The sequence below is a fragment of the Hirundo rustica genome, chromosome 10 (assembly GCF_015227805.2).
Source record: "Hirundo rustica isolate bHirRus1 chromosome 10, bHirRus1.pri.v3, whole genome shotgun sequence".
Classification (NCBI taxonomy): domain Eukaryota; kingdom Metazoa; phylum Chordata; class Aves; order Passeriformes; family Hirundinidae; genus Hirundo; species Hirundo rustica.
Genome location: NC_053459.1, coordinates 7,469,136 through 7,497,052, shown reverse-complemented (window position 1 = coordinate 7,497,052; position 27,917 = coordinate 7,469,136). Strand labels below are relative to the sequence as shown.

The 27,917-nt window shown below is 39.0% G+C and overlaps 1 long non-coding RNA gene across 2 annotated transcripts in view; it reads right to left on the bottom strand.

Annotated features, from left to right (window-relative positions):
- Positions 1–27,917, bottom strand: part of LOC120757162 (uncharacterized) — a 117,302-nt gene that overhangs the window by 23,153 nt on the left and 66,232 nt on the right. The window contains exon 1 of one of the 2 annotated variants that reach the window (XR_005702401.2): positions 10,594–10,692. The exons of the other annotated variant lie outside the window; for it this stretch is intronic. This is a non-coding gene — a long non-coding RNA (uncharacterized LOC120757162). Of the gene's footprint in view, positions 1–10,593; positions 10,693–27,917 lie in introns of those variants that run through there. 2 annotated transcript variants of the gene reach the window in all.

Genomic DNA, 27,917 nt, shown 5'->3' with positions numbered 1-27,917 from the left:
GCAATCTTTAAAACACACACACCCTTTCCAATCAGATCTTTCAAAGACTGCTATTTTATTTGTTTCTTTGTGGGATTTTTTAATCACAAGGAATAAAATAGGCAACAGATTTTTAGTACATTTTATCAAAGTAGGAATGAAAGAGCTAGAGAATTATCTGTGATATGTCATAATTCTTTTCTGAGATAATTATAAAAAATTTCCAGGCAGCCAGGTAATTTCAGGTTCCCTAAATGCATACAGATGGTTGCCTGAGCTACTGCACTTGGAATTTCAAGGAAAACAGCCTCTGTTTGCCCCCAACTGCTGCTCTGCTTACAGCATATATTAGATACCAAATTTAAGATCCCTCTTTCTTTAATAAAATGACAAAGACAGTCGAATCCACCAAAATTCTGCACTTAATGGCATCTTCAGGTATTCAGTGTTTTACATAAATTGATCACGTGTATGTGAGGTGATTCCCACAACAAAAACTGTCTCTCTGGCAATTTGAAAAATGTACAGCAATGAGGAACTTCTCATTTAGCAGCCAAGAAAAGACCATTTTATCACCAGCCATATCAGTCCCTGCAGTAACTGAGAGCAAAGGTAGACTCTCATCACACTTTTAGGCTGGGCTGCAAATGAGTAACACAACCTAGAACATGAGAAACTTTTCCTAAAAGCAATATCCCTTCAGGATTTGGAGGGCACCCATCATCCACTGCAGATGGAAAAGAAATTATCATTACTTGAATGAACATCACCAGAAATGTGCAGTGCAGAGCTTGGCTGCTGTGCCAGCACAGTCCTGACAAGGATATTCAAAGGTTTGGAAATGCCATAGGCTGGGGGGAATGTTTGGGGTTATGATCCTGATGCCAGAGGAACATTTACAGAGATGGGTTAAATTTAGAAGTCAGTAGTCTTCAGACACAAGGGATCACCTAATTCAGTAAGAAACTCTCCTCCACTGCAGCACATTCACAGCCTCCACTTCACAGCATTTTGCAAAGAATGCAAAGTGGTCTGCAGACCACAGCCAGCACAAGGACTTCTGACCACTCCAACTGCTGAGAGGAGCGCTAGGACCATGATGAAGTTTCATCAGTCAAGATAACTGGGTCTTCTCCCTGACTGACTTCCTCCCTGGATCTTCCACAAAACCAGAGGGCAGCTACCAAGATTCAGAATCCACTTAATCCGCTCTCAAAACATTGATCTATTTCATTCATGCTACATCCTGTGCACGGATACATTTTCTGTGAGAAAAAAAGTTACAACACAGCTTTTCTTTGTTTGCCGTAGCAGCAGGATTTTATGGACTGGGCAGAGAAACTCCAGCCTTTGTGGAAGTGCCTGGATTGCCAGACCATGTTCTCTCAATGCAGATGGAAAAACCCATTTTTACTGTGCTCTGCATTCTGGTGCCTCCCCCCAGTGCTAGCTTACTCCAGCCCCTGGAAAGGGCAGATCTCATCCTGCTGCACTCCACACAAGATCTTCTCACCCCTAAGGCATGAATGTGAATGTCTGGTGGGTGGCAAGTGGCTAAATTCATTAGTGGTCACAAAATATGTTGTGATCCTCAGCTGGAAAGATCTGTGTAACTGCAAAATAATGTATCCTTTGCTTTGGCAACAGTGCTCCTATTTTGAATCTGGCAGCGAATAATAGGCAACTGCTTGGCCGAAGATAGCCAAAAATAATAGTCACAAATGCCAAAAGAAAACCAGAGCAAAAGAACTCATTATTTAATCACAGGAACTATTTTCATAAAAAGAATAAAATATTTAAATAAAATATATGATGGAGAAGATACACATTTGAAGGCATCCACATGATACGACCTATATGGTCATAATGAAATAGATGTGAGGAATTACAAATATTCTATTTGTTAAGCTGCAATCATCTTTATTTTGCTCTGTTCATGCTGTGCACGTGCCCTCCAAACAAGGTCAGGCAACTGCATATAGTGGAGGATGCCCCTCACTTCCCCAGCCCAGGTTCTCAGCTTGGTTTAGACAGATGAAACTTCACTTTAACTGTCATGAATTTATGTCTAAATCATTCATTTGTCACCTAATCTAACTTTTATGAGGAATCACTTTAAAAATTGAAATAATTCACTTGTAACTTGATTTTTTATGAAAGATTAATGTGGTTAAGGAAAAAAAAAAGTTCAAAAGATAGACTGACTCAGAACTATCTGCTTAAGATTATATAGACATCCAATCAGTTACATTCTCTGCTCAGACTGAATCTGTACCAAGTTTCCCAATAACTTCCTAAGAAGGTTTTATTTAATCAAGAACGAGTTCCACGGAGCCCCAAAGGTCATAGTTTAGAAGGATTATTTGACCTAGACTTTGTATAAAGCAGATGGCTCTGCTTTATGGCAATTAGTAAGCAGGAACTGTGGTATCTGGTTATATCTTCTGATTTTCTGTTTATATGAAGTTATGTGAAACTGGAACCTCTTTGAAAGTCAAGCTGTGTGGAAACCATTTAAGACTATTTCATTTCTAATTATAGGCCTGATAAAGCCATTTTCATGGAAGAGTAAGATCAATGCAGAGACTGTCAAACTCGTGAACATCCATCCATTGGTAAGTGCTCTGACTCTTTCAAAGGCTATCACAAAGATAACCTTGACGCAGGGAACCGGAATCTCACTTTAAAGAAAACGTAAACACTATCTACAAAGTTTAAGTCAAACTTTCCCTACAGCTTCAGAGTGGCATATTTATTAGCAAAAACAGCATTTGAAAATACTAATTTTTTATTCCCTTTCATTTCCCATTCACCCACAAACACATACATTTCCCATTGCCTAAAACAGGAAACTAAACTGAACTCTTGCTGGGTTCACACATAAGATGCAAGATGGGCTGGTTTGCCAGGGCAGTCACAAACAGAAATGGGCATTTTTCTTCCCCTGACCTCTGGGCACACGTGGTCAGCCCTGCCACAGGTGGCACAAGCTGCCTCTACGCCAAAGAAGTGGAATGCTGGAATGTCACTAGGCCTGACCTGATGTTGTCTGGACTTGGTGTGGGTTTTGTTAGTCCAGGCCCAGCATGATGCTGCTCTCACAGTCCTGTGCCAGTGGGACTCCCAGCTCCCACACCAGAGGGTTTCAGCTGCAGGGCTCTGAACACAGGGGCAGGAGGAGCACAGGTGCCTTTGGCTGACGGCGCAAGGACGTCCTGCACCAAACCGCCAGCGCTCTGAGCACAGAACCCTCCACTCCTCATCTCTGCTGCTCACAGCCTGCTGCACTCTGATGAACTTTGGGAACCAGAGAGACAGCAATAACACTGGAAATAAAAAAATCTATGTTTTCATATTGCTAATCTTAGTTTTCCCCTCCAGAAGAAAACAAAAACGAAAAAAGCATAATTTTGTGAGAGCTATGTATGAAGTAAGCAGGAGGCCTTACAAATGAAAATTGCCTTCACTCACAGGTAAAGATTAAAGCATAGGATATGCTTTATGTAGAATTCAGATAATTTCAAGCAATCAGTTATGTTTCAAAATCTAAAGAGACAAATAATTTTTAACTCAATTGTTGATTTAAAATATGTCCTTGTACCGCTGTATGCTTTAGAATTGGTTGCAGAAAAGAGGGTGTAATACAGACAATAAATTGACTTGCATAAAAATCACAAACACATCTAAAATAGAGCACAAAATGCAGTTTTAAATCTGAAAATATTATGGGGAAAAGTAGCTGCAGAACAACTACTGTCATAGAGGAAAACAATTAGATTATTTTATCCCTGTGGCAACTGAAACAATTTTAAGAAAATATATTAAAAATTCAACCCCAAAAGTGTTTCCACTGGACTAGCACTGTCCAGTATGGTGAGGAGTTTGCACAGCCCTGGGCAGAGTGGTCTCTTCATTCAAGGGTGGAGATATGCCCAAAAGAAAATCTGAGTAGCCCAGAACTATTTTTACCACTGGTACAGTAGAACTGCTGACCTATCTTAGACAATAGATAAGACTGATCTAAAATTCAGAAATTTTAGATTAAAAAAACCCTGACAAACATGACTTTACAAAACACTGAAGATTATAATTTGCGTTGCCTCTTGGGCCTAGTTTCTGCTACCTTCACAGACATGCAGATATATTTTTCTGCTCATGGAGTTTCACTATTTTGCTGTGTCTGATTCTGAGTTTACTGGGAGGTCAGTGGAACATTTCTCTGCAAAAGCAGCAAGGAGTTTTCTATCAGGTCCTATGAGATAACTGCAGCACCAAGGGAGCCCTTTGAACACCGTCAGGGAATGTTAACTATAAATTAGGATGCACAGATAAAGTGTAAATATCCTGAACAGATGGTTTCATGATGCAGTGAGAGAAAGGTACCAACAATAAATGATGAGCAGAAGAGTTCCAGGACAATTTGTAGCATACATAGAATGTAAACACTTCTACAGAGTAATCAACGAAATGGATTCCTAACACATACTAAAGCCAGAAGACAACTTTGAACAGTGTTGAAGGAATAAAGAAACAGAAATGCAGTAATTCTGATCACAACCCATAGTAGGACTAAAATGGATGGTGCTGATCAGCAATTTCACCGAAATTTCTTGCAAAGTATATCAAAGTTCCAAACTAAACCTTGAAATTACATCTGACCTTCCTGTGTTTCCGTATGTTCTTATTTCCACAACATCACAGAAGACGTGGGCACAGACAGAACTGAAATTGGTTGAGTCCCTAGCTGAACATTACCATCCACATCTGAGCCATACCAATCAGCCAAGTGGGCTCTTAACCCAAAATCTTTACAAAGAGAAACAACTTTTAAGAAAACACCTTATTAGATCTACCACAGCCTGTTTCACAACTGGGAGCTGGCTAAAAGCACACGGGAAGAAGAATTATTTGGACTAATGTGTTGGTGTCACCTTGTCAAAATAAAATAATACTTCTCACCTTCTAACTAAAACTTGAGTCAAAGAGAAACTTGCTTAGTTTTCTTCCAAATGAGCTAATCTCATTTATAATTAGTTAGATTATTGATTTCACCATTTGTTTCTCATATACAACTCACTCCTTCAGAGCTGTTTCTCCTGTATTAGCACATCACTTTCTGCTGGTTTAAGGAGTTTCTTCAAGTACTCTGGGCAGGAGGAAAGGTGACACTTCCTTTGCAGAGTGTGTAGCAATGAAAGTGCAAAAATAACCATCCTCTCTATGGCAATGTTCCCAATGATCAGAAAACAGAATCCAAAATAAATATAACATAGAAAGTAAATAGAACACAAAACATAGTCTGCCAATCTAAGCATGCAGCTATGCAGTGAGCAAAAATTAAGTTTTGGTATGAGAGAAGAGAAAGAAGGATATAAGGCCTGTGTGGTTCAGAGTGAGGGTGGCTGCAATATTCCCCTGATGTCAGGTTTAAACATCTGCAATTCATCACCTTTGCACAGATAAACACAAGCACTCTGTCCCTTCCCTGCCCTTTTGGAGCTCTTTAAAGAAAGAAGACTTTGTCAGATTTTGAAAAGTACCTGAAGATGGAAACTGCTTTTGTAAGACCGAGATGGGAATCAGCCCTAACTGCACATCCAGTCCTACCTGGAGGTACCTAAAGCACTTCACACTCTTATTATCTGTGCCTCCCAGAACATGCAGAATACACAGACTCCACAAATTGGTGTCTGCCAGCAGCTAAACACATGGCAGCGCTTCCTTGCTCCCTGAGCACTCTCACTGCAGTCCTGGTGCTCCAAGACAGCAGTGCCACTGGAATGAAAACAATACTCAGGTGTTTAAGGGCTTACAGGCTCAGGGACAAATGAGGAAAGGGACTTGACAACTTTGATAAGGGATTTTAGAAAGGGAGATGTTTAAAGTGAAAATTGCAGCCAGGACACAGTTCTAAGCTGAATACTTCCCTTCTCCCAACACTGCCTTGCTGGGTGTGACAAGGCTCGAGGATTCCTTGGGCAGCAGGTGAGTTACAACACACCTACTGCACCCAGCACACAACTTGATTGTGGAATGCCCCATTGCTGAGAGTCAGACCATCTTGAATAAAAAAGGGGCAAAGTTACAACATCCTCAGAAACAAAGAGCAACAAAATCCAAAAGACACCAAAGGTTTCCATTCTCCTTTCAAAGGTTGCTGTATTTAAGTCTACCTCAGTGAAACCAACTAAATATGTAACACTAAGACTTAAGGTGAGGACACAGATCCAGATGCTCTGCTGCTGAAAGTGAGTGGCCAAATATAGTGAGAGTTCCATGACATAGGGCACAAGGTCAGCACTTGCCTTTATACCTTTTGCAAGTAAATCTGATCATTTATATTGAAAAAAGCAACAAAGATAAATTCTATTTCATGAATCAGTTTTCATTTCTAAAATAGGCATATACTTTTTTTACAGGAGATGGTTAAGAAATGGGTTCATTTAAACTGTATTTTAGTTTTCATTTACAAAGTCTGTGCACATGTTTTAATTATATTTCTTTGAAGAATTACACTGTAAGGTTGAAACAGACTGCAAAATTTTAAAACTATTTTAGGATAAACTGCACTCTCCATTTTACATGGCACAGCCAGAATGGAGAGGTCTTCCAGCATATCTGTCCACATAAATATTCCTTAATTCTGATCCTAAAACTGAGTCTTTAGCAGTGCTGTCCCTGTGTTTCAACCACCAGTGTGATAGTCTGGTAGGAAAATAAAGTCCATCTCTGCTGGCATAAGCCTCTCTGCATGCAATGAATAATAAAAGATCCAGAGTTCCTGACATAGCTTCTATAATATTTAATTCTGGATTACTGAATCAAGTTAATAGCTTTAAACTATTTCCCTTAAACATGTTAAAACATATATTGTATTATTTTACAAAGAGCAATTCATCTAAATGCTAAAGATTTTCATCCAATTAAAGCAAAATGTTCCTTACTTCAACTTTCCTCTGCAGACTATGCACAGCTAATACGTAAGAACAAGTGACAGATTGCTCATAGTTTCTATTTTTTCCAAGCTATTTCCTTCACCTTCTCCTGAGCCAAATTTTTATTGGCTAAAATTAATGGACCCTAAAATGAACCCATCCTATTTAGTAACAAATACTTCATTGCAATTTCAAAAACAAGTAAGATACTAACTTCCCAGCACATTTTATGCAAAAATGTGGATTTTCACCTTTTGTTTCAGTTTGACATTCATGTTCAATATCAATTTTCTTCTACCTTAGTTGTTTTATTATCAGTAGGAACAAGACATTAAAAACTTCTGCAGGTACAAAATTCCTTCTCTGAGTTTTTGAACTGACACTAAATAAGACGTGACATCAAACCTTACAGTTTCTCTTTCCATGTTGAATGCAGTCAGAAAAATGCGCTCAAAGTAGAATAAGCTTTGAGGGAAATGTCAGCTGAAAGACTCTCTTATTTGAGACTGCAGACACCTCTTCTCATGCCAAAAATGTGGATGCTAGAAGGGTCACAAAGCAAGAAGCCATTATTCAAACTATCCTATGCTGATTACTCATCACTCTCAGTACATGTCTAAGTGTTGCCTCCATAAGTACTTTTTTTGACACTAGAGATGGCCCTAAACACTTTGATGAACACTAAGGAATTCATCTATCAAAATACATGGCAACTGAATCAACATCACCCTGTTATCTATGATGAAAAAAGCTAAAACCACTTCTGTATATAAATTTTAGAAAAGGAAGGGAGGCCACCAAACAGAAATGAGAAACCCTAGAAATAAAAATTAACTCTTCTCCTAAGCCTTAAATCAGCTTTGAAAGGTGACATTTGTCCAGCTAACAGAGTTTATTTTTTTTAATTCATTTTCATGCACTCCTGGGCTCTGGTAAGGATCCTCAAGACAAGTATCAAAATACCTTGAAAATATTGTATATACTTCACGTTTGGGAACAGGACCTAAATGAAAAATCTCAGATTACCTACCTCTGTCATTTCAGAGCAAGATTTTTCCATGGGGTAAGAATTCAACTGGACACAAGAATCTCAGCCAAGATTTTCCAAGTCTTTTGGTGCTTCTCCTAGCCAAAAGTTAATTCTTCTGAATTTCCCCAAATATTCATGTAATAGAAATGTAATGGTAATACTTCATGTTTTACAAAAACAATTGCAACCAGGGTTTAACAGACAATTCATGGCAACTGAATGGAAAACAGGGTAATAAATTAATTGGAAATTAAATAAAATAATAATTGAAGACTATTCCAATATTCCAGATTGATTTTATGTCTTATTAATAATTAACAGCAAAAGTTCTAGTTAGCTTCAGTGTAAGAAGGATGAAAACTGATTCAGTGAAAATGCCTCAAAATCACCTGTATTTCTTCCCATAAGAATTTTCTTTTACTGTCTCTTATCATAACACTGACTCAGCCCCAATTTCTGTAGACTAATATCTGACAGAACATAGCCTGAGGTGATACAAGAACAGATTGTGAGGAATTCTCTGCAGCTCTATTCACATAAGAACACTTCCAAAAGACAAACAATATTTCCCTTGTTTCAATGAACCTATTCATTTTGGGGAGCTGCAGAGTGAACACTGAGAGCATGAAACACAGCCAGTTCCCACTCCCACCCATGTTCTGCACTCTAGAACCGAGGTTTATCCCGCCAGGCATCTCTGCACAAAGAATGCTTCCCTACATGGCCCAGATCCAGCACGAGAAGGGAATTTCTCATGGGCCCTTGGGCAACTTAACAAGCAGCTGTGCACCTGCCCAAGGTTAGAACAGCCTCTCCAGGAGTACAGCAGTGCTCTGTCAGGAAACTGCACGGAATTTCGGAATTGGTCAGTGAGCTGAGCAGGGACAGAGCACAGAAATGCCCACTGGCACAGCTCCTTCCTCAGCACCTCTGCCTGGGGCTGATTGCAAGTACAAAACCTTTCACAGAAGGAGAGTGGAAAAACTGCCAGGACATCATTGATCTAACTGGTGTTACTTGCTTCAGCTTCTCTCCACTCCACCAGCAGAAGCTGCAGCAGTTCTCCTTGCTGGCTTCACCCTTTGCCTTTCCAAGTGCAGGCTCCCTGTTCCCTGACTCCAGCAGTCCCGGGAGTGACAGGGACACGGGCTCACAAACACTGATTGATGATACACTGCCCAAGGAAGCAGGAGCAAGTAATAAAGATGGCCTTAAGATGTGATTTATGTGTGTTTGGCAATTCAGACGCATGCTCACGTTGCAGACTAGCTAGAGACAGGGGCAGGGAGAGTGGATGCTGGTTATCTATCAGAAAAGCTCTGGCTCAAAGCCAAGAACTGGTTAGTCAGCTCAAGTCAGAGGGAGTAGACTATGGAGCAAATGTAGCATCAGAACAAAATCCAGAGGTATATTTCATTTTATTTTGTGCTTGTTGAAATTAAAATGTAAAACGTTTTTAACTAACTTGGGAAAAAAATAAATAAAAGCAGAAATCATTCAGAATTTTAAAAGTACCACTTCTGAGAAAATCTTAGGACATTAACTTAGAAAACCTTAAGAAAACTCTGAAGTCACAAACAAGACCAAAGAGGCCAAAGTCTTTGTCTTTCTGCCATAAAGGGAGGGCAAACCTAAACTTGCACTCAGACAAACAAAGGTAAATTCTGCAAAGACTTGGGTAATGAAATAGCAGGGCACCACACATCACTCCTTCATTGAGGTATGGCATCTCACAGGCCCCTGTGAAACACAGACCCAAAACCAGGAGCTCTATTCTTGGTTTCCTGTTTGGTTTTCTAGGTGAAATCATTTAAGAATGTGATTAAGAGCTCCAGCTGCTTTAAATGTTAGGGGGTGTTTTGAGTAACCAAGCAGTCCCAGAAAATATACCAATTCTTAAATAAGAGATTTGCCACCAATGAAGTCTGGTCAAGTGCCAAAAAGAAACATTTCCTATTTACATATTTATTCTCATTCTGAATTTGCTCTATTCCTTGGCCTTTGCAGCAAAGAAGTATTTTAAACAACAGAATTATAATGATTAATCAATGCTCAAAAACACTTGGAAATAACTTATTTGTAAAAATAAGAACTTTGCCCCAGATGTGGTTCTTGAAACTTTACCACAGTCCTGCCCAAAAGGAGATTTGCACTGTCTGTGTGGTGTGTGCAACCATAAGAGCTTGAACCTCAGAAATGGCAAACCCAAAACCTTTTCACAGTTGAACTACTGATTCTGAGGGTGAGCTGTTTGGTGAATAATGCCTAAGCCAGACAAAACTGGAAGTGATTCACGGAGCAGAAAGTTGCGTCAAAGGCATTGCTGAATTATGCATGCAGTGAAGTGTCATCTTTATTTCAGTAATCTTTGCAAATCATGAGACTGGAGAATACCTGAGCCTTTAATTTTCCGTTATAGAATGAAGAAAAAATGGTACAACCCTCACTAACGATAATTACAAAAAAAGTAAAACTAACTGGATTTGGGGTTGGGGTTTTTGTTTGTTTGTTTAACAGGCAATATGAGACTATAGAGCCTGGAAAACAGCACTGTCCAGCCCCACATTTTAACATGTTGTACAAAAACATATTTAGGGACATGAGGAAGCAGGCATTGAAACTGTTTTTACCAACACTATTTATTCTTACCCATTTAGAACATGTTCTTTGCTCTTCTCCTCCAGGCTGGGGTTCAAAATCACTGATGTCTTTTTTAATTTGGCTTGTGTATCCAAACCAACAGGAACTAAAAAAAAAAGGCATTGAGAAATCCACTAGGGGAACAAAGTAATTTTAGCCTCTGCACAGATACAACTCCACTTTTTCAGCAGCAGCAAAGGCACCTGAATGCTAGCATTACCTAGACCTCTTTGGATGTAATGAGAGATTTTCAAAGCCCCCAAGAACCCAAAAGATAGTAACCATAGCAAAACAGCATCTACACAAAACCTCAAAAGTGTGAGCCAAAAATATTTCTGCTTATCATTTTATTTCCATCTAAAATGGGACCAGATCATTGGAAAGGTTAGTGCAAATGCACCTTCAGTGTCCAGTGGAAAAGGCTCTATCCATTTCAACAGCAGCAAAATGTCCAATGGACACCTCCTCCATCTGAGGGACAAACAAAAGTCTGATGTTTCTACATGGAAATACAAAATAAGCTACATGTTGAAACTATTTTTGTTGAACTCCCGGTTTGCTGTGTGGTCCAATATGAAAACCTTATTCCTGTGAAATAACTATTTTCTGATCCCTCTCCAGAAAGAAACCCGGAGAAACATTTTCATGGCTAGAAGGAATTACCAAAAGGTTGCATCATGCCTTAGTTTATGCACATATGTCTCTTAAATCGACCCTTTCATTCATCTAAATTTTATTGTGCCCAGCAGAAATGGTATTTTTCCTATCTGAAAGTAGCGTCACACAAACTGTTTAGCTTTCGCTTAATTGAGAAAATCCATTTTTAACTGCATTTTGATATAACACATATGCCCTAAACATTTTTGTTTGCTTTTAATTTTTCAGTGTAGGAGTTTCTAGCATTTCTCCATTCTCAGTTGTGTATGATCCAGCCCAATCCAGTCAGTGACATCTGATTTGGTTGAATAACCAAGGCAGTGGTTCCTTTTTAGTTACAGTCTATGTGCTATCCCAGACAAGGTATATTTATGTCAATATTTAACTTGCATTTCCTCTTCACAAAAATTTTTATCTATGTAATCCCTTTGCTCTAGGTGGAGTTACTCTTGGGGTTTTTATTGTGACATAGTCAGAGGAGAATGAGGCTTAACGCCTTTACAATTAGCTGGAAGACTGTATTAAACCCACCTGGGAACAGTTTCAATGAAAGTGCAGTAAATGCATGACTTATCATGTTGGGAGAAGCACTGTATTTTGAAGGAAGCAGTGTAATGGTATCTCATGAGAGCAGTTCTTATTAATTGCAAGTTTTGTGTGGCTTGGATTTATTAAAGTTCTGAATCTATTGCCAGTTGCTGCCATATGTGGTCTATAATTTGTGAAACATGAATTCCCAAAGTACATTTCCCAAAGACATTCCCTCTAATCATTTGCAAATTTAACAACTTTAGCACAAAGAGATGCTTCCTAATCAGGACCAGCAACCTGGCCACTGGCAGAACCAGTATACTGACAAGAAATTATAAAAGCATAAGTACATCTATAAAAGCAGTAATACTGATCAAGTAAATTTAGTAAGATTTTCCATCTGTTCCACACTCCTCTCTTCTGGATTTTTGGATGCAGTCTGAGGGTTCTGCTTGGACAGAGCGAATGCTTCCTAACACAGCAATCATCAGCAGAAATGAGACGAGCAGCTCTGAGGAGCTCCCAGGGAAGGCAGTAAGAGCTGCCCACATGTCAGCAACACCACCCTGAGACATTCCAACACAAGGGCAGGAAATAAACACCTGCTGTGATGCAATTCAGAGACACTTCATGGAGCAGAAAGTTGTTAAAGGGGTGATGGGGTAACAGTTCACCAGCAGCACAGTCCCAGGTAGCATTAATGCTGGGAAATTCCTCATGCCAACAGAGATTCCCACAACGGATACCCACAATGTTTACAGGCGGCTGCATGAAGCCCACACAGCCTCAGGCACAGTTCTAGGAATAAGCTGAGTGAAATTGCACACAGAGAAGGCTACACCCTTCTGGTTTAGTCACATTCACTGTCTGGAAAAGAGCAGAATAGACTATATCAGTTGGAAGGGACCTACGATGGTCATTTGTCCAGTTGCCTGACATAGAAAGAGCTTTTTAGTGAGAGCATTGTCCAAACACCTCCAAAACACTGACAGGCTTGGGGCACTCACCACCTCTCCAGAAAGCCTCTTCCAGAGTTTGACTTCCCTGGCAGTAAAAGACACTTCCTAATGGCAAGAGCTGCACTCTCCTGGCGCAGCTTTGAACCATTCCCATGTGCCCTGTCACCGGATTGCTGGGAGAACTGGCTTTTAGGCTTTTACCATGGAGCTGACTTCACTTCATTCATCTCAGCTGTCTGAAGAATGCAAAGTAAGGGACAGATTCTTTCCATAACTGCCCTTTCCAGCACAAGAGATTACAAAGAACAGTGATGAGGGCTGTGGTGCACAATTTCTGCCTGGCTCTGACAGAGAGCTCCCACCCACAGCAGAGCCACAAGGTTCTGAGAAGATGAAGGATCAAGTCTTATAGCATTGACTGCACACAGCTCCGTGTATCTTCCCTTTGATACTTCCAAATGAGCAATTTTCAAACTTTTCTTCTGAAAATGTTGGTTCATTTTGTTCATTAGTGACCTGACGGTGTTAACAAAAAAAAAAAAAAAAAAGTGCCAGTTGTTTTTCTCACCTTTCAGTTAGAAGTAGTTTAATTTGTTCTTCTAAAACTTCATTCTACTACCTACTGCACATGAATCTTTACAAGACCTGTCAGTCTACCCCCTTCATGATATAAAATTTAACTTGATTGACTAAAATTTAACCAGTTGCATTTTGCCTTTTCCAATTAAACTTTTTTTTTTTTACACTGATGGTAATCTTTTGTTACAGCACAGAGTCTTCAATACTAGAATTAATATTTCATAGCAAGAGATGTTAAAAACAAAATGATTTTACTCTTCTCCTTCATAATAAAGCTGCTCTATCCCCTAGTACAAGCTGAAGAATTTTTGACATAGGGGTTTTCATTACAGGACAGTGAAAGAAAATGTAAATGAAATGTATCACTTCAGGGTTTTCAGAGCATTTATGAGATCATGCAGCCACCTTTGCCATGGGTGTCTCTGATAACATTTCTCCTAAGTGTACTTCACCACTCTTCAGACAAGGTTACTCAACACAGCACCTCCTAATGCTGCTCAGCCGGTTAAAGGCTTTATTCTATTGCCTTACATGACTCAGCTCTGAGGATGCTCTGAGCTTTCATGGCCTGGTAGTATCCTCACTTTTGTTACAGGGCTATGGTTTACAGTCTCAGAAATATTATTGCACCCCAGATTCTGGCCCCATTTAGACTTCTTTCTAAAGACAAGGAAGTTTGTGCCCAGATTATGCATAAACCTCAACAATAACACAAAAATTCTTTATTAAAAAAAAGTTGGGAAAAGTATTCTCAGTAAATGGAAAACATTATCCTTTTAAAGGGAACAGTTTCTCAGCTTCCTGTACTGTAAATGTCCATTGAAAGGAAACACAGAGATATTTGCAGAGAAATTACTCAAATACTTAATGTCAGGCCTCCTCAATGGCCAAAATCAAAACAGCACAAACATGGGCAGTAACAAATTAAATTAACACCATTTATGATGAATAAATAAAGAAATAAGACCTCTATAACTGACTGCTAATAGATTAAATTTCCATCACTCCTGGAGAGATTTCTGCACAGCATGTCAACAAGAGTGCCACTGAAGGACCCAGGGAAACAAGCTCAGGAATTGCAAGCGGGAGTGACAGCAGCACCCCCCAAACCCTGCAGGCAGCACAGCTTTGCAAGGGCTTTACGTGAGCCCTGCACTCCCTTCACTGCGAGCACAACTCCAGCTGCTCCAGGAGGAACCCCCAGAACATAAATTCCGCAAAATCGTATATTGTTAATAGATCCACGCAACACTGCAAAAAGATGGCAATGCACTACGTGGGTGTAATATTTAGGGTGCAGCTTCAAATCCTTTATTTCCTCCAAGTTGTTTCTGCCTCAACATATATAGTCTAGCATGTTCTTCACTACATCAGGTGGCTTCTTTTTTGATTCTGCATTATTATGAGCTCCTACATCTGCATCATGTCGCAGAGCAAATTGAAAAATGCCTTTGTTTTACTAAGAGGTATATGAAGCATTTCTACATGAGCAGTAAATACTTTGCCCACATTTTCTAGGTGCATTTTTGGTGTGTCCCCACAAGGATACATATTTCTTGGTGAGCTTGCAAAATTATAAACTGAATAGAATTTCTTTGAAGGGAAATTTACATTTTCTTTGTAGTAAGCAAAAATAGATATGTTGATCTAGTAATATCCATAAGAAAAAAGGAAAAGTGTTAACACCAAATATGTTGAATCTGTGTCTAGTGGGAAATGAAAAGGCAGAAAAGTCCAGATTGCCCTGGACAAGGGCATGTTTGATCTGCATGTGAAAGGAGCACTTCACAGGCTTCACACCACTTGTTCCCACTGATGGACAGCACGTTTAGACTTTGAGTTGGACCTGAAGGAATTTATGCATCCCCTTGCCTCAGAGCTGAAAGCCACTTCTCCCACCACATGATCTCCCCTCTGTCGTTCTTGTGCTGCTGTCAGACATTCCAACACTTCTCTGTGTCAGACGGGCAAATTTGCATCAGTGGGACAGGCTGGGGAAAAAGTGTCCAAGTTTTCTAATTAAAATCAATCAATAAAGAAACAGCACCATAAAATTCACCTACACACTTGTGAAATGGTCAGCTTGCTTTTATAACCTCCACAGAAGCTACTTTGACAAACATTGAAACACTTTTCCAATATTCTAGACACCCAAATAGACTGTACTCAAAAGTCACTGGGCTTCGCATTGCTGGGCCTCTTAAAGCTCTCTGCTAGGACTGTGAACAGGAAGTCTTGAGGAAAGCACAAGTAAAAATACAAAGTCCTGACAATCACCTGACATCAACTCTCTTTGTGCCAATCACTGCTTTTTGGTTAATTTTAATATTTGCCTTTGACTTTAGCTCTAACAGCAGCATCTAGAGAATTACCACGGGCCTTGCTGTACCTACTGGAGTAGAAAGAGCCATTTCTTCAGAAAGTTTAGGATCTTAAGAGCCAAAAGGAGTGAAACTAAACATGGTTATGTGTCACACTCAAGGCTTTGCATGCTAAAAATGTGAGTTCTTGTCCTGCTCTAGCCTTATTCATGAGCCCAGCCTACCTTTCTCTATTTGGAAAACCAGAAGCCTTTCTTATTGGCACTTCAGCCTTAAATGCAGTGCTAAATTAAATATTACCAAAAATTATAGTGGTTTTTTGTAACCAATGTGAAAAAAAAAATTATACATAACTAAAACAGGAAAATCAGCTTTTTATTCCTAATATACACAAATACTTTTTCCAGAAAAATTATCTATGCTTAGATAAGTGCCCTAGTATGTGTATAGCTCTATTTTAGACTCTTTGTGTGAGAACAAGTTAAGCAGCAGCTCCACATTATCACTGACCATTTTTTTCCTAATTTAGCAAAGAAGAAATGAATGTGGCTAAGTTGAAAAGTCCAATCTTAAGCCCATAGCATTTTATGCTGGCATCAGTTACACAATGTGGAAATAGCAAAGGGTACATGAAATCTTCTGTCCTTGAATGACAGTTGTCACTATCATGATTCTGGCAGAGTAATTGTTGACTCATTCTAGTACTGCTCTGTTGACTTCAGGCTCAGTAATGTAACATAAAACTGGTCTCTGCTGGTGATATTGACTATCACATGTTGCCCAACTGACTCTCATAGAGTGGTGATTTTGTTGCTCTTGCTAAGATGTTTTAGTGGAGATTCCAAGAACAACGGAATTCTCACAGAATTTCAATGAGTGTTTCTCTATACCCATGTTCCCTATAAATGTTACCAAAAGTATTGTCAATAAAAGAGTATTCCTAAAATACTCTTAAAACATTATGTTTTGTTGTTTTATTTTCTTTTTTCCCCACACAGATTAGATATGTGGCATTCCAGATAGCGGAATGCATGTAGTTTATTATTATTTCACATAGACCAGTGAAAAAGTAAATTTGTAAGAAGCTAATCAAATATCTGACATTTACAACTCATCATCGCCTCTCTGAGATTCTGCATTTGGTAAAGGCTACAAGGACAAGGTTCTACAGTAAAATGAAGGGGGACATGAGTCGTCCAGGAAAATAACCCGTGACACGTAAAAGAATTGCATGAGAAGGGGAGTGTTTCATTGATATATTCATTGATATTTGTCCCTCTCTGGTTTGGGTTTGCAGCCTCGTGGTCAGAGATTGAATCTGTAAATAACTACAGCCAGCAGTTGTCTTCCAAGCCCTCCTCACACTGACTCTGACCTGCAGCCAGAGGTGCAAAAACACATCTCCAGGAACTGTATGGTCAGGGCATTAACTTCAGCATTACTCTCCTTATCCATAGGGCCAGAGGTCTGTTCCTTTTATTTGGGAGCAACCAGCTTGTTGTGGTGATAATCCACAGTAAAGCTCTCTTAATTAAAAGATGTAATAGAGAGAGATGTCAAATAAAACAGAAAGCAGCAGCATCACAGCTGGGCTGAGGTTGCTGGCTTACAGGGCTGCCTCTTCCCCTCAGCATGGAGTGGGCTCTCCCACTACAGCACAAAAATGCTTCGGCAAACAATTCTCTCTCTTAATCAGGTTCAAAGATCCCTTCTTACCTTTCTCTCCTGCCTATTTTTCCCTTATCTGAATTCCCTCTTTACAAAAATGAATTCATTGCCTAAAAATTCAATGATTTGAATGCCAAGGGGAAAAAATAAATTATTGAGACTATATTAATCTTTTTCATATCACTTTAAAGCATTTCTCATGTACTCCTTTATATTCTTGTTTTAAATGGCTCAACAGGGGAGTAGAATCATGACTCAGTGGGCCAAGCACATCACAAATACTGGAAAAAACAGGCTTGACATATTTTAACATCTTTATATATGCCACACAGGGTTTGTTTAAAAAAAGCCTAAAATTCTTCTTTTGAGAAACGTCATATCCCATCTCAAATTGTATTACTAAGGTCTAGAAAACTCTTTTTCCAAAGGATGTAGTTAAAAAATTTAGTCAACTATCCCATATTAAAAGTGGTTAAATAACGTAATTTTTTACAAGCAGCTAGAGCTGCCAAATTTATAAAGCAGAACGACAAAACTGAATTTTATTATTGAAAATGCTATCCAACTCTAATATAGACTAATTTAAAGAGGAAGTTTATCTTTACACTTTCATATGTAGAAGAAAAAGCAGAAATTTTGAAGGCCCTTTACATACATTTAACCTGGTATTCAAAACAACAAATCTATGCAATCTTTTATGATATAAACTATTACATGTTCTCTTACTGTACCTGAAGAACTCAGCAATTCTCCTTTCTCAGGTATGGGATTTATGTTTTGACACCAGAAATTTTCAGTGTAACCCTCTTCAGACTTAAGGAGACAGCAACCATCATCTGGCAATGCAGACAGAGCTGTCTGCAGGACTGGGGACGTCAGGCCCACAAAAACCAATCAGAAAGAACATCCAGATCTTTTTCCGACTTTTTGAAGTTTTAGATTTCAAACTGCACTTAGTTTAATTGATCCTCCTGACTGGCCCCATACCTGGATGGAGCTATGCCAGAACTGCTACTGCAGCAGCCAAGCAACAACATTCCTCATGCTTACAGAAAAATGTAATATTCTTAAGTTTATTCTGCTCCAGCTGTCTGGACATCAAGGCCTAATTGCAAAACCATCCCAACTGAGGTGACTTCTTTCATTGACTCCAAAGGCCTTTAACACAAACCCTAATCTATTAATTCAAACCACACTCGTGACCCTTGCCCTCCAGGAAATTGAACTCATAAGATAATGTTGAAAAGAGCAAACCAAACCCCCCAAAAAACCAGTAACAAAACAAAAATAAACCGATCAACCAACAAAACGCAACAACAAAAGACCCCAATCCAATCCAACCCTGAAATACCAATTCCGCTGCTTGAATTTGGAATTGGGACCGTTGCTCCCAACAAGAAGTTCACTTTCAGCAAAAGCAATGATGTAATATAGTCCACTGCCCTAACATTTTTGTTGTAGCTCCTCTGGGAGGAGATATCAAACTTGACTGACATTTTCTGTTGTGTTGGATTACCTAATGATAATGAATTTAGTGTAGAAAGATTCAATTTAAACATTCAGGATGCTGATGAAGCTAAATCAAACAAGCTACACAAACAGAGAGTCATTTTATTTAACTCTCACCCAGCCCAGAGCACACCCCAGTGGTTCATGAAGTCTGTTATTTATTGATCATGGAGAATAACCAAAACCAGTCATTTTCAATTTTACCTCTTATAAAACTTAAACATGAGACTCCTAAACTGTGTGGGTCCAAGTCAGTCTCAGCACATTTCAGGGGAAAAGGCATCTGCCAGATTCAGTCACTCTGGACACAGAGGTTTTAGGTCACCACAATTAGCTGAAATAAAGACACTTCTAATAGCTTAAATCCAAAAGCACTCAGAACTCCCAATTATACAAAAAATACACACAGAACACACAAAAAATGCCTTCATATGACTTCAAAAAAAAAAAAAAAAACTAACACCAAAACTCCCTTTGTAATTTCCTATTGCAATAAACTTTCTCTCTAGCTATATGTAAAAGTGCCCCAGCAACTGCATCATTCAATACAAACATATATCAGAAATAATATCAGCTAACAGATACAACAGGAGCATATAGAGTATTTCCTTGAGATACTGCTCCTTTTCAGCAAATAATATGTGAAATTATAATGAAAGACAAGTGCTGGAAGAGCACAAACATTTTTGTTTTAGTGTGAGACTAATCGACACAGGTTAAGTTGACATACAAATATATATATATAATTTAGTGAGCTTTAGCAGCTTTGAATCTTCACAATTCAAGCACCTCCTCACAGGTCAGGTGAGCAGCATTTTGCTCTGGCTGGCTTGGTGCCCCATCAGACAAACACCTAACCTGCCACCAGGGCATCAATCCAATGCAAAACCACAGGTTATAGCAGCTAAAGTTATACTGAGAAACAATTTAGTAAATCTGACCAAGTCTGGTATTTTACTGATCCAATGTCAGTCTGTTTCTGGGATAAGAACCAGTCAGTATTCCATTTCACAAATTAAAAAGTTGGCCACAAATGTCTTTTAAAAGGTAATGCAAAAATATGTATTTCTTATATATTTTAGGTCTTCAGCTCCTGCACTCAGGTCTTCAGCTGAGTGCTGCAATCAGTGTTACTGACCTCAGACCAACACTGGCTTATCTCAGCTGAAAATCTGGCTCACAAAGTGATGTCTGAAACAGATTCTGAGAATGAGATTCATTGTTCTTGCTGTGGAACATAGAAAGGCTATCTCATTTCCAAGAATAGCAGCCTCCAGTCTCAAACACATTAACTGGGAAATTTCTGGCCACACAGTTCTGGTAACTGCATACACCTGGGATGTTGTCATTTTGGGTGGGTGATGTATTCATCTAAATTATGTAATATGCAGATCAGCAGATATTTGAAAGGTAAAAACATATCAAGCTGCTCTAAGGGCAGTAACTTTAATAAAAAGGAAGAAATTACAAAAAAAGGCCGGCAAAATAAACAGAGCATCTCACAGTAGAAGATACAGAGCTCAACCACTTTTTTTAGTTCATCTAAGAGACTGAGAGATGACAGTCACAGTGCAAAAAAAAACAACCTGACCCTAAAAGTTCTTTAATCCAGTAGAAAGTCATAATAGGGAAATGAATGGCTGAAAGAAGAAGCCAGACAAATTTTGTTTTTAAGATTAACACAAATAAACAGTTTCAGTGGGAAATGAGAAACTTCCAAGAAGTCTTCTACCATATGATATTTTCTACTATGACTGGATGTCTTTTTGAGAGGTATGTTTCAGACAAAATTTATAGTGTAGGTCATAAATGGATAAAATCAACCAGTGTGCAACATGATGTTCTTGCGGAGCCTTAAAATAACCCCTAAAAATCTATTAACTATGCTGGACAAGCAGACAGAAAGGCCTCAGAGTACACAAGGAGTGCTTGCATGGTGGGGTGAAGCAGGCTTTGAACTGACGGAGAGATGTCTCGGACTTGCAGCTGCTCAGAAACCAGAAATACCGTAATGGAAACCCATGAAATCCCAACAAATATTTATACAGATATTTCTTGGTTTACACATTCCCCAGAAGTGCTTTTCACAAAATGAATGATCTGAAATCAGATTAGAATCCAATAATTCTGAGTTCAGTTTATTAATTAGAAGCACCAAGAGAAGCAGCTACTAGCAGGACTACTGCTGGATGGGAAGGAGCACTGCTCAAAACACCTCTCCTGTACCACTGCAGGCTGGTTTTACCTGCTTGTCTTTGGCCTGTTAAATAATAAACATTACAAGAAGGTACAATTTCACTTATCTTTCATCAGCCATCAGCTGAACATATTTATCACCCAAAGTGCCTTCATTCCTTCATTTAATGCTTACTCAACTCTCTGACAATAGCCGGAAGAGAGCATCCATTTGAAAGAACAGACTCAAACTATGCTGCATTTCAAAATGAAACTTGTTCTGCCCTCAAACATTCATCTCATTTATCTTAATAAAGCATCCATCTCTATCTTAGAGGTTTCATAATTATTGTCTGATCTAGATTAATTTAAAGGGAAAGAGGTTACAAATGAGGTTAACTGTGATAAGGCAAATCAATCTTTTGACGTTGTGGTAACGCAATCGCATTAAGAAATAAAATGTCCCCCTTTAGGCTCTTGTGCCTCCCTTTTTCCATTTAAACGTGGGAGCCTTGGTGCCATGTTTTACCTTGATTTCCCTGCCCCACAGACTGTTACAGCTCTCACTGTGGGGATTCTCTGCAGTGGGTTCAGGGCGAGGGTAGAGTTGGGGGTATGAAGGTTGAATGTCCCACTCTCTAAATGAAGTGTGAATTATAATAACAACCTCTAGCTCACTGTTTTAAATTAAAAGAGGGAGGCATCTCCCCCATCAGTAGGAGTCCCCGCCACAAGCCCTCCACTAAAAACAGCAAACAAAGATGGATGAGGAAGCAAAAGAAGAGGGAAGTCATTTAGAGGGGATGAAGGCTCATCTTCTGGCGTATTCTCAAGCCTAGAGAGTGAAACACAATTTCCCTTACAGTGAAGTCTGCTAGTGACACTCAGCACTCTAGAGAGTGTGCAGATCTGCAGGTCAGCACTACCTGGACAAGAGGGAAAGCCCCGTTAGAAAACCAATTTCAGTGGCTGCACTGGACAGCTGCAAACAAACCATTGTCCTAAAAAACCTAAAATCAACAAACAAATGAACAATAGACCCAAAGCAAAAGTCCATACCAACAGATGCTACCAGTCACATTCTTGCTGTTATTAACAGGAAATTAAGAATTAGGAACTGAGCATTAACTGGGAAAAAATGTTTAAGCCTCTTTATGCATTTTCACTTTATAGTAATGATTTTGGTAGCAATAGTAAAAGTTATCATGAGGATGAAGATTATTCAGCTGCTCAGGTACATAGATCTGTCTGGCAAGGAGAAGCTTTAAAGGCAGAGTCTCTTAATGTCTAAGCCTTGAATAATGTTACTTGTATTTTTAATATCTCCTCACTCATCCTTCTGTGTCGCAGAATATCACTCATCCTTCTATATCACAGAATATGTGAAACATTTGAGGAGATTCTTGAAACCCAGGTGTGGAATGGGGTAGGCAGAAAAAGAAAACAACAGAGAGAAAGGAGAAAGGAAGACAGTTTCATTCAGACAAAACTGGATCAGACAGTAGTAAAAACACTATAGGCACACAATCTTTAACTCTGTTTAACTCAAGAGGCGGCACCAGCTCTTATCCTCATTGGTTTGATCCCAATTATATGACCTATGGCATATGGGAACTTTCCTTTTTCCCTAATATCTTAGAGGTAATAAGGTGAAACTAATCAATGGAACCGTAAAACCATATGGTATTGTGGTCCTGGATGGTAAGTTTATACTCTGAGAATCTGCAAATTAGCTGTGAAAATAAAATTTAAAAAAAAAAAAAAAAAAAAAAAAAAGATTAAAAATAGATCAAGCAGAGATAAAAGCCTTGGAACACATTGTAAAAATTACAGATCCCCAGACCCATTAAAGTGAACAAAAAGCAAATGACAATGTGACTGGCTAGCAACTTTATCAAACTCAGTAAAAAGTCCATTTCTTTCTTTATCCAAACAAGGGTCTGCAATCACGGGCACCCCACAATGTCATATGTTATCTAGAAAGCCACACTGTGTCACCAGCTGATAAACATCATCAGGAGTCCAGTTTCCATCTCAAGGGAAACTTCTGGGACTATCTCTGGTTCATGACTGGGTCAGGTCACTGAAAGTTTTCACTGACCTGAACCTGATCCAAACCAAAGAATTGAAATTCCTGACCTGCTCACCCCAAGGAACAACTCTAATGAAAAACTGATACAGAATCATACTGTAAAGCAAGAGCACGACTGGAGAGCAGCATCTGTCTGAGACAACTTCAGAAGAGCACCTGTCTCTTTTTATCAGGAGATTCCCTGCATCACCACAGTAAGGACTTGAAGTGAGTCCTGCTGTCAGGAAGCTATTCTGCTCATTTTATTGGGCTAGTCTAACAAAAGAATGTGAAACTGAACTGCATGTTCTGGACAATCATGGTAATTTGTTTGTAAAACCTCACCTCCTTAGCGTTCCTCCTTGAAATCAATTCTTAAAGCAACCTGAAACCACTTACAAAACAGTGCTATTATTTTTCATTAAAATAGAGAGTGATCAAACTGAATTTCTGGCAAATTCTAGCTCTCTGTAACAGAAATTTCCTAAGGCAGTCTTGCAATTTGGCATGCTGGCTGCTTCAACTTACTGAAATGCACTTTAACCTCATAGAAACTTAGGCACTGCACCAAAACCTGTAAATAGTAGTCAGTTTTAAAGCCAGCACAGGAAAGATTACTCCAGGTGAAACGACACTGGAGCACCCATAAATAATTCTGTCATTGTCATACTGAAAAGGCTTCCAATATTGATTATGAGTAACATTTCTGTGGATTTTGTCCCAAACCGGGAGACAAGTAGGTGGGGGATGGGGGAGAAGAAAGATGCTTTTGTTAGCTTGTTTGAATTCTGACCTATAAATACGTAGCTCAAGACTCTACAGAACAAGAAAGTGCTACAGAATTAATCTCCGCTGGTAGCCTGTGGCACACCTCTAGTCCTGCAGCAATGTGCAATTTACAGAACAAGAAAATCTCTAAAGTACTTCAGAAAGCGCCTGTGTGGCAAAGCACAGTGGTGTGCAGAGAGCTGCTCAACCCTGAGCAGACAAGCAGCACACTGGGTACAAGTGTGAGAGCCTGAGAGAGGCAAGGAGCTGCTGGACAGACCAAACCAGCTCAGCTGAGGTGCTTTGCTCTTCCCCAGGAGGCAGCACGGAGCACACACCGTCCTGAGCCTGAGCTGCAACTGCTGCACATCACAAAAGCACAGTTTGGAAATTACAATTCCATCCTCCTCTCTGCAGCTTCAAGGCATCTCCCCATTTCATCATGAGTCTCAGCCAGCTACTGCATACTAAATAAAATATTAATTACCTAACTACATAACTAGATTAATCAGGAGTTGAACAAAGGAGGTTGGACCAGGAGATCCACAGTGGTCCCTTCCAACCTTACACAATCTGTGGTTCCATGATCCACCTTCATTGCTGAACTTGATGAAAAACTATAAAATAACTAACACAACATAAATGTAACATGACATAAATGTATGGAATATAAAAAATTCATAATGTGGTTTTATGCAAAATCCAGTATTTAATGTTACATAAGATTTTTTTCTCTTTTTTTGAGTGTGTTCTCCCTATGACACAGAGTAGGGAAGGCAGGGAGCAGCCACTCCCAGGAGGTTTATTTCAACACTTGGCGACAGCAAGCAAGACCCCCACTGCTTTACAAATACAACTTCAGCTGCGCAACAGTAACAAATATCATCCTGCATCAGCAAGATCAGTTGAAATTTGTCATCCTTTTATCAATCATTTGTGACATAATCTCCAGTTAAATTCAAGCTTTTCCTGTTAAATATTGTTGTCCTTTCAGTATAGAAGTTTGCCTATGTTCCTTAATTGGCCATATCTAAGCTGCTTCTTCCCAGGTACCACTCAAGTAACTGATTAGAATTGGCTTTCAAGTAGCTGGAGAACGTGTATTTATGACTCTGTGATCATTAGGCTCATTTTCTTAGGTCTGCCATACCAGGAACAGTGAAATAACACCTCTAGCATGTTTGACACTAAATTTGTGAACAATTTTCCATAGCTTTCTTCCGGAAAAGTTCAAAAATGTACTTGTAGCAGTAATATTTTTACTTAATGCAAGGCCATGTGAGCAGTCTACAATTTAGCGTGGCTATTTAGTATGTGCAACACACGTAAGGATAAAACAATGCATCAAACTCCCTCACTCATTACTTGATATCAAAATACTTTTACTGACTCTTCAACAGACATAGTCCTCAAAAATTCATCATTGTGTGATGAATCTGAGTTCCACTATAATTTCCAGCAGCAAGTCAGTATTAATTTACTCATGGTTTTATCCATCATTCACATCTAGAACCCTTGAAGTTCATTCATTCTGGGGTTTATTTCACTGACAGTTTTAAGAGCAGCCCACCTACCTATAACACATGAATTCTGGGGAATGGTTTCAGATGTGGAGTTACACAAAGAACAGCTCAAAAGATGCTACTACAAAGAGCACTGTGCAGGTTGTACTTACCTGCATGGCACTCTCATCCTGGAATTTTGGAGTGTTTTGGAAGGTTCAAGCAGTGAAATCTGAGTGAAGCCTACATTTTAGGCTACAAAAGCAGACAGAAAACCACAGCACAAAGAACAACATTTGCTATAAAGAAAACTAGAAAGGAATGATTCTTTCAATGTGCTGAAAATGCAGCCGAATTTTCCTCAGTAGAGTCGATAGGGTAGATTTTGGAAGAAGAAGAAAATCGGATAACACATTGTCAAGGCTTGGCAAATGAAAGGAAAGGAACATTTATAGCCATAATAGAAGTGAAAGCAATGGAATGGAGAAAGGAAAATAAAGTTCTGACAGTATCAACCCCTTTTTCTTTTTTAGTAGTTAGGAAGTAATTAACAAAACTGTAAACTCAAGAATGTCAAGATATTACAGCTTTGCAGGAGTAAAGTAATTTAGGTTCTCATCCTAGCTCTGACCTTCAGTTATCCTGTACTTTAATTCTCCCTGTGAACAGTTTTGCAGAGGCAGCACTCTGCTGTGGTGCTGTGGTATTACTGCTTGAGAAAGCATTCCAGCTTCTCAGGAGAAGGAGAAAGAAATAATTAAAATGGAAAAAAAACCAACACAAATATTGTGAGACTACAGGAGGGGAATCTAATAAACAATTAAAAAAAGAAAAACAACAACCAACACCCCCCCAAAAAAACTCATACGTATCTATTGTTACTTCTTCCCACCAACAGACAATGACATAGATTTGTACCACACTGCCTTGGGAAACAGTTCCTGAAGCTTTTTCTGGCAAATAAATTTAGAGAATTTGCATTTGCTGCCATAACTAATAGGAAAACAGCAACTGATTTTATAAAGCAAAGATTTTGTTTCATGTGTTTCAACAGTATTTTTTAAAATTATATAAAAGAGGCAGAAATAAAATTACTACTGTCAGTTTAAATTCTTGTTGCATTTGATGCAACTGCTAAATATAGGTCTCAATGAAAGAATACCAGTGGAATGAAAATGCTCCTTGATCTAAAATTCTTCTGGAAAAAACGTATACTATTATAGAATTCAGCTCCCCCATCACAAAGATGATGAATGACACCCTGAATAACAAAATCAAGTATGTTTATTTGGCCACTTAGTTCAGTGGACACATGACAAATTCTGCCTGTCCTCACTGGCAAACACTGCCAATATTTTAAATGCCAGATTCTTTCTGTCAGAATATCCTCTGCTTTATAAAACATGACTGCAATAATTAGAAGAACATCTGTGGTAGTCTCTCCAGACTGAAGGAATCATCTTCTGAATTCACTGACTTGACTGCCTGCTGATTATTATGTTAAGAGTAGTTAAATAAACTTTGATTTAAAACACCACTCTCATTCAAGTGGTCCAACACTGGACTGATGCTCAGCAGTGAAGAGCAAAGACCTTTAAAATCAAGTTTAAGGTTTGATGACAATTACCTCTTATGCTGCTTTTTTTGTAAGAACTAAAAACCAAATGTTAAAGGTAAAATATTTTTATCTTCTAGTCCTTAAGTCTTGGAATTCACCAAGGACAGGCAATATACTGGGTAACACTGCAACATAGTGTTAACAGCAGGTATTAAAATCCTCATGAGGCCACTGCTTTAACCCCTTTATTTTTAACGAATAGCAATTAAAACATCATGAGATCACATGAGAAATACCTGCTCCAAACCGCTCTGGAGGCAGAAGGAATCAGACTCAAGATTTACTTGGAAACTTCACATGTCAGGATGAAATGCACGAGTATGAATAATTTAATGTTTATTTACACTACATCAGGATACCACCTCCCTTTCCTTTAAAGCAATGGGGAAATATCTCCCCTCTCTCAGTTCCAGTTGTACAACTCACTTGTGGAAGGAAGCAGCCATTTGTGCTCAAACCTGAACCATTCCATGATTTCTCCAATGCACTTCTTACTCTACTGCTTTACTCTTATAAAGCCCAAATCCACACCTGAACTCAGAAACAATTACTAAGGAATTAACAGGACAGTTTTTCCCTTGCTACTCAAACTCTCTACCTACTCCTTACCAAAAGCCAAGGAACACCTAGAAAACAAGCTGCCCCTTATCACCATCGCAATATGCAGATACATCAAGTTTTCCCATCCCAGAACTTCTCCTGGAACAATTCAGCACATCACTAATTGAAAGTAAATAAAGGTTTTAATGATTCAAGCTTGTATAAACCTTTTCCAATTCAAAAGCTAAAAGTCTCTTAAGGATAAAAAACACTTGCATAAAATCACTGCAGCAGAGCACAATCAATCCCTCTATCTCCATTTGTTTGCTTTAGCACTTTACAAGGTTCCCTCAATTCTCAGGTCCAGATCAATCATTTGTTAAAGAAAGAAATGAACAGGCCTTGGGTGCCCCAGCAGAATACTGATAAGAAACA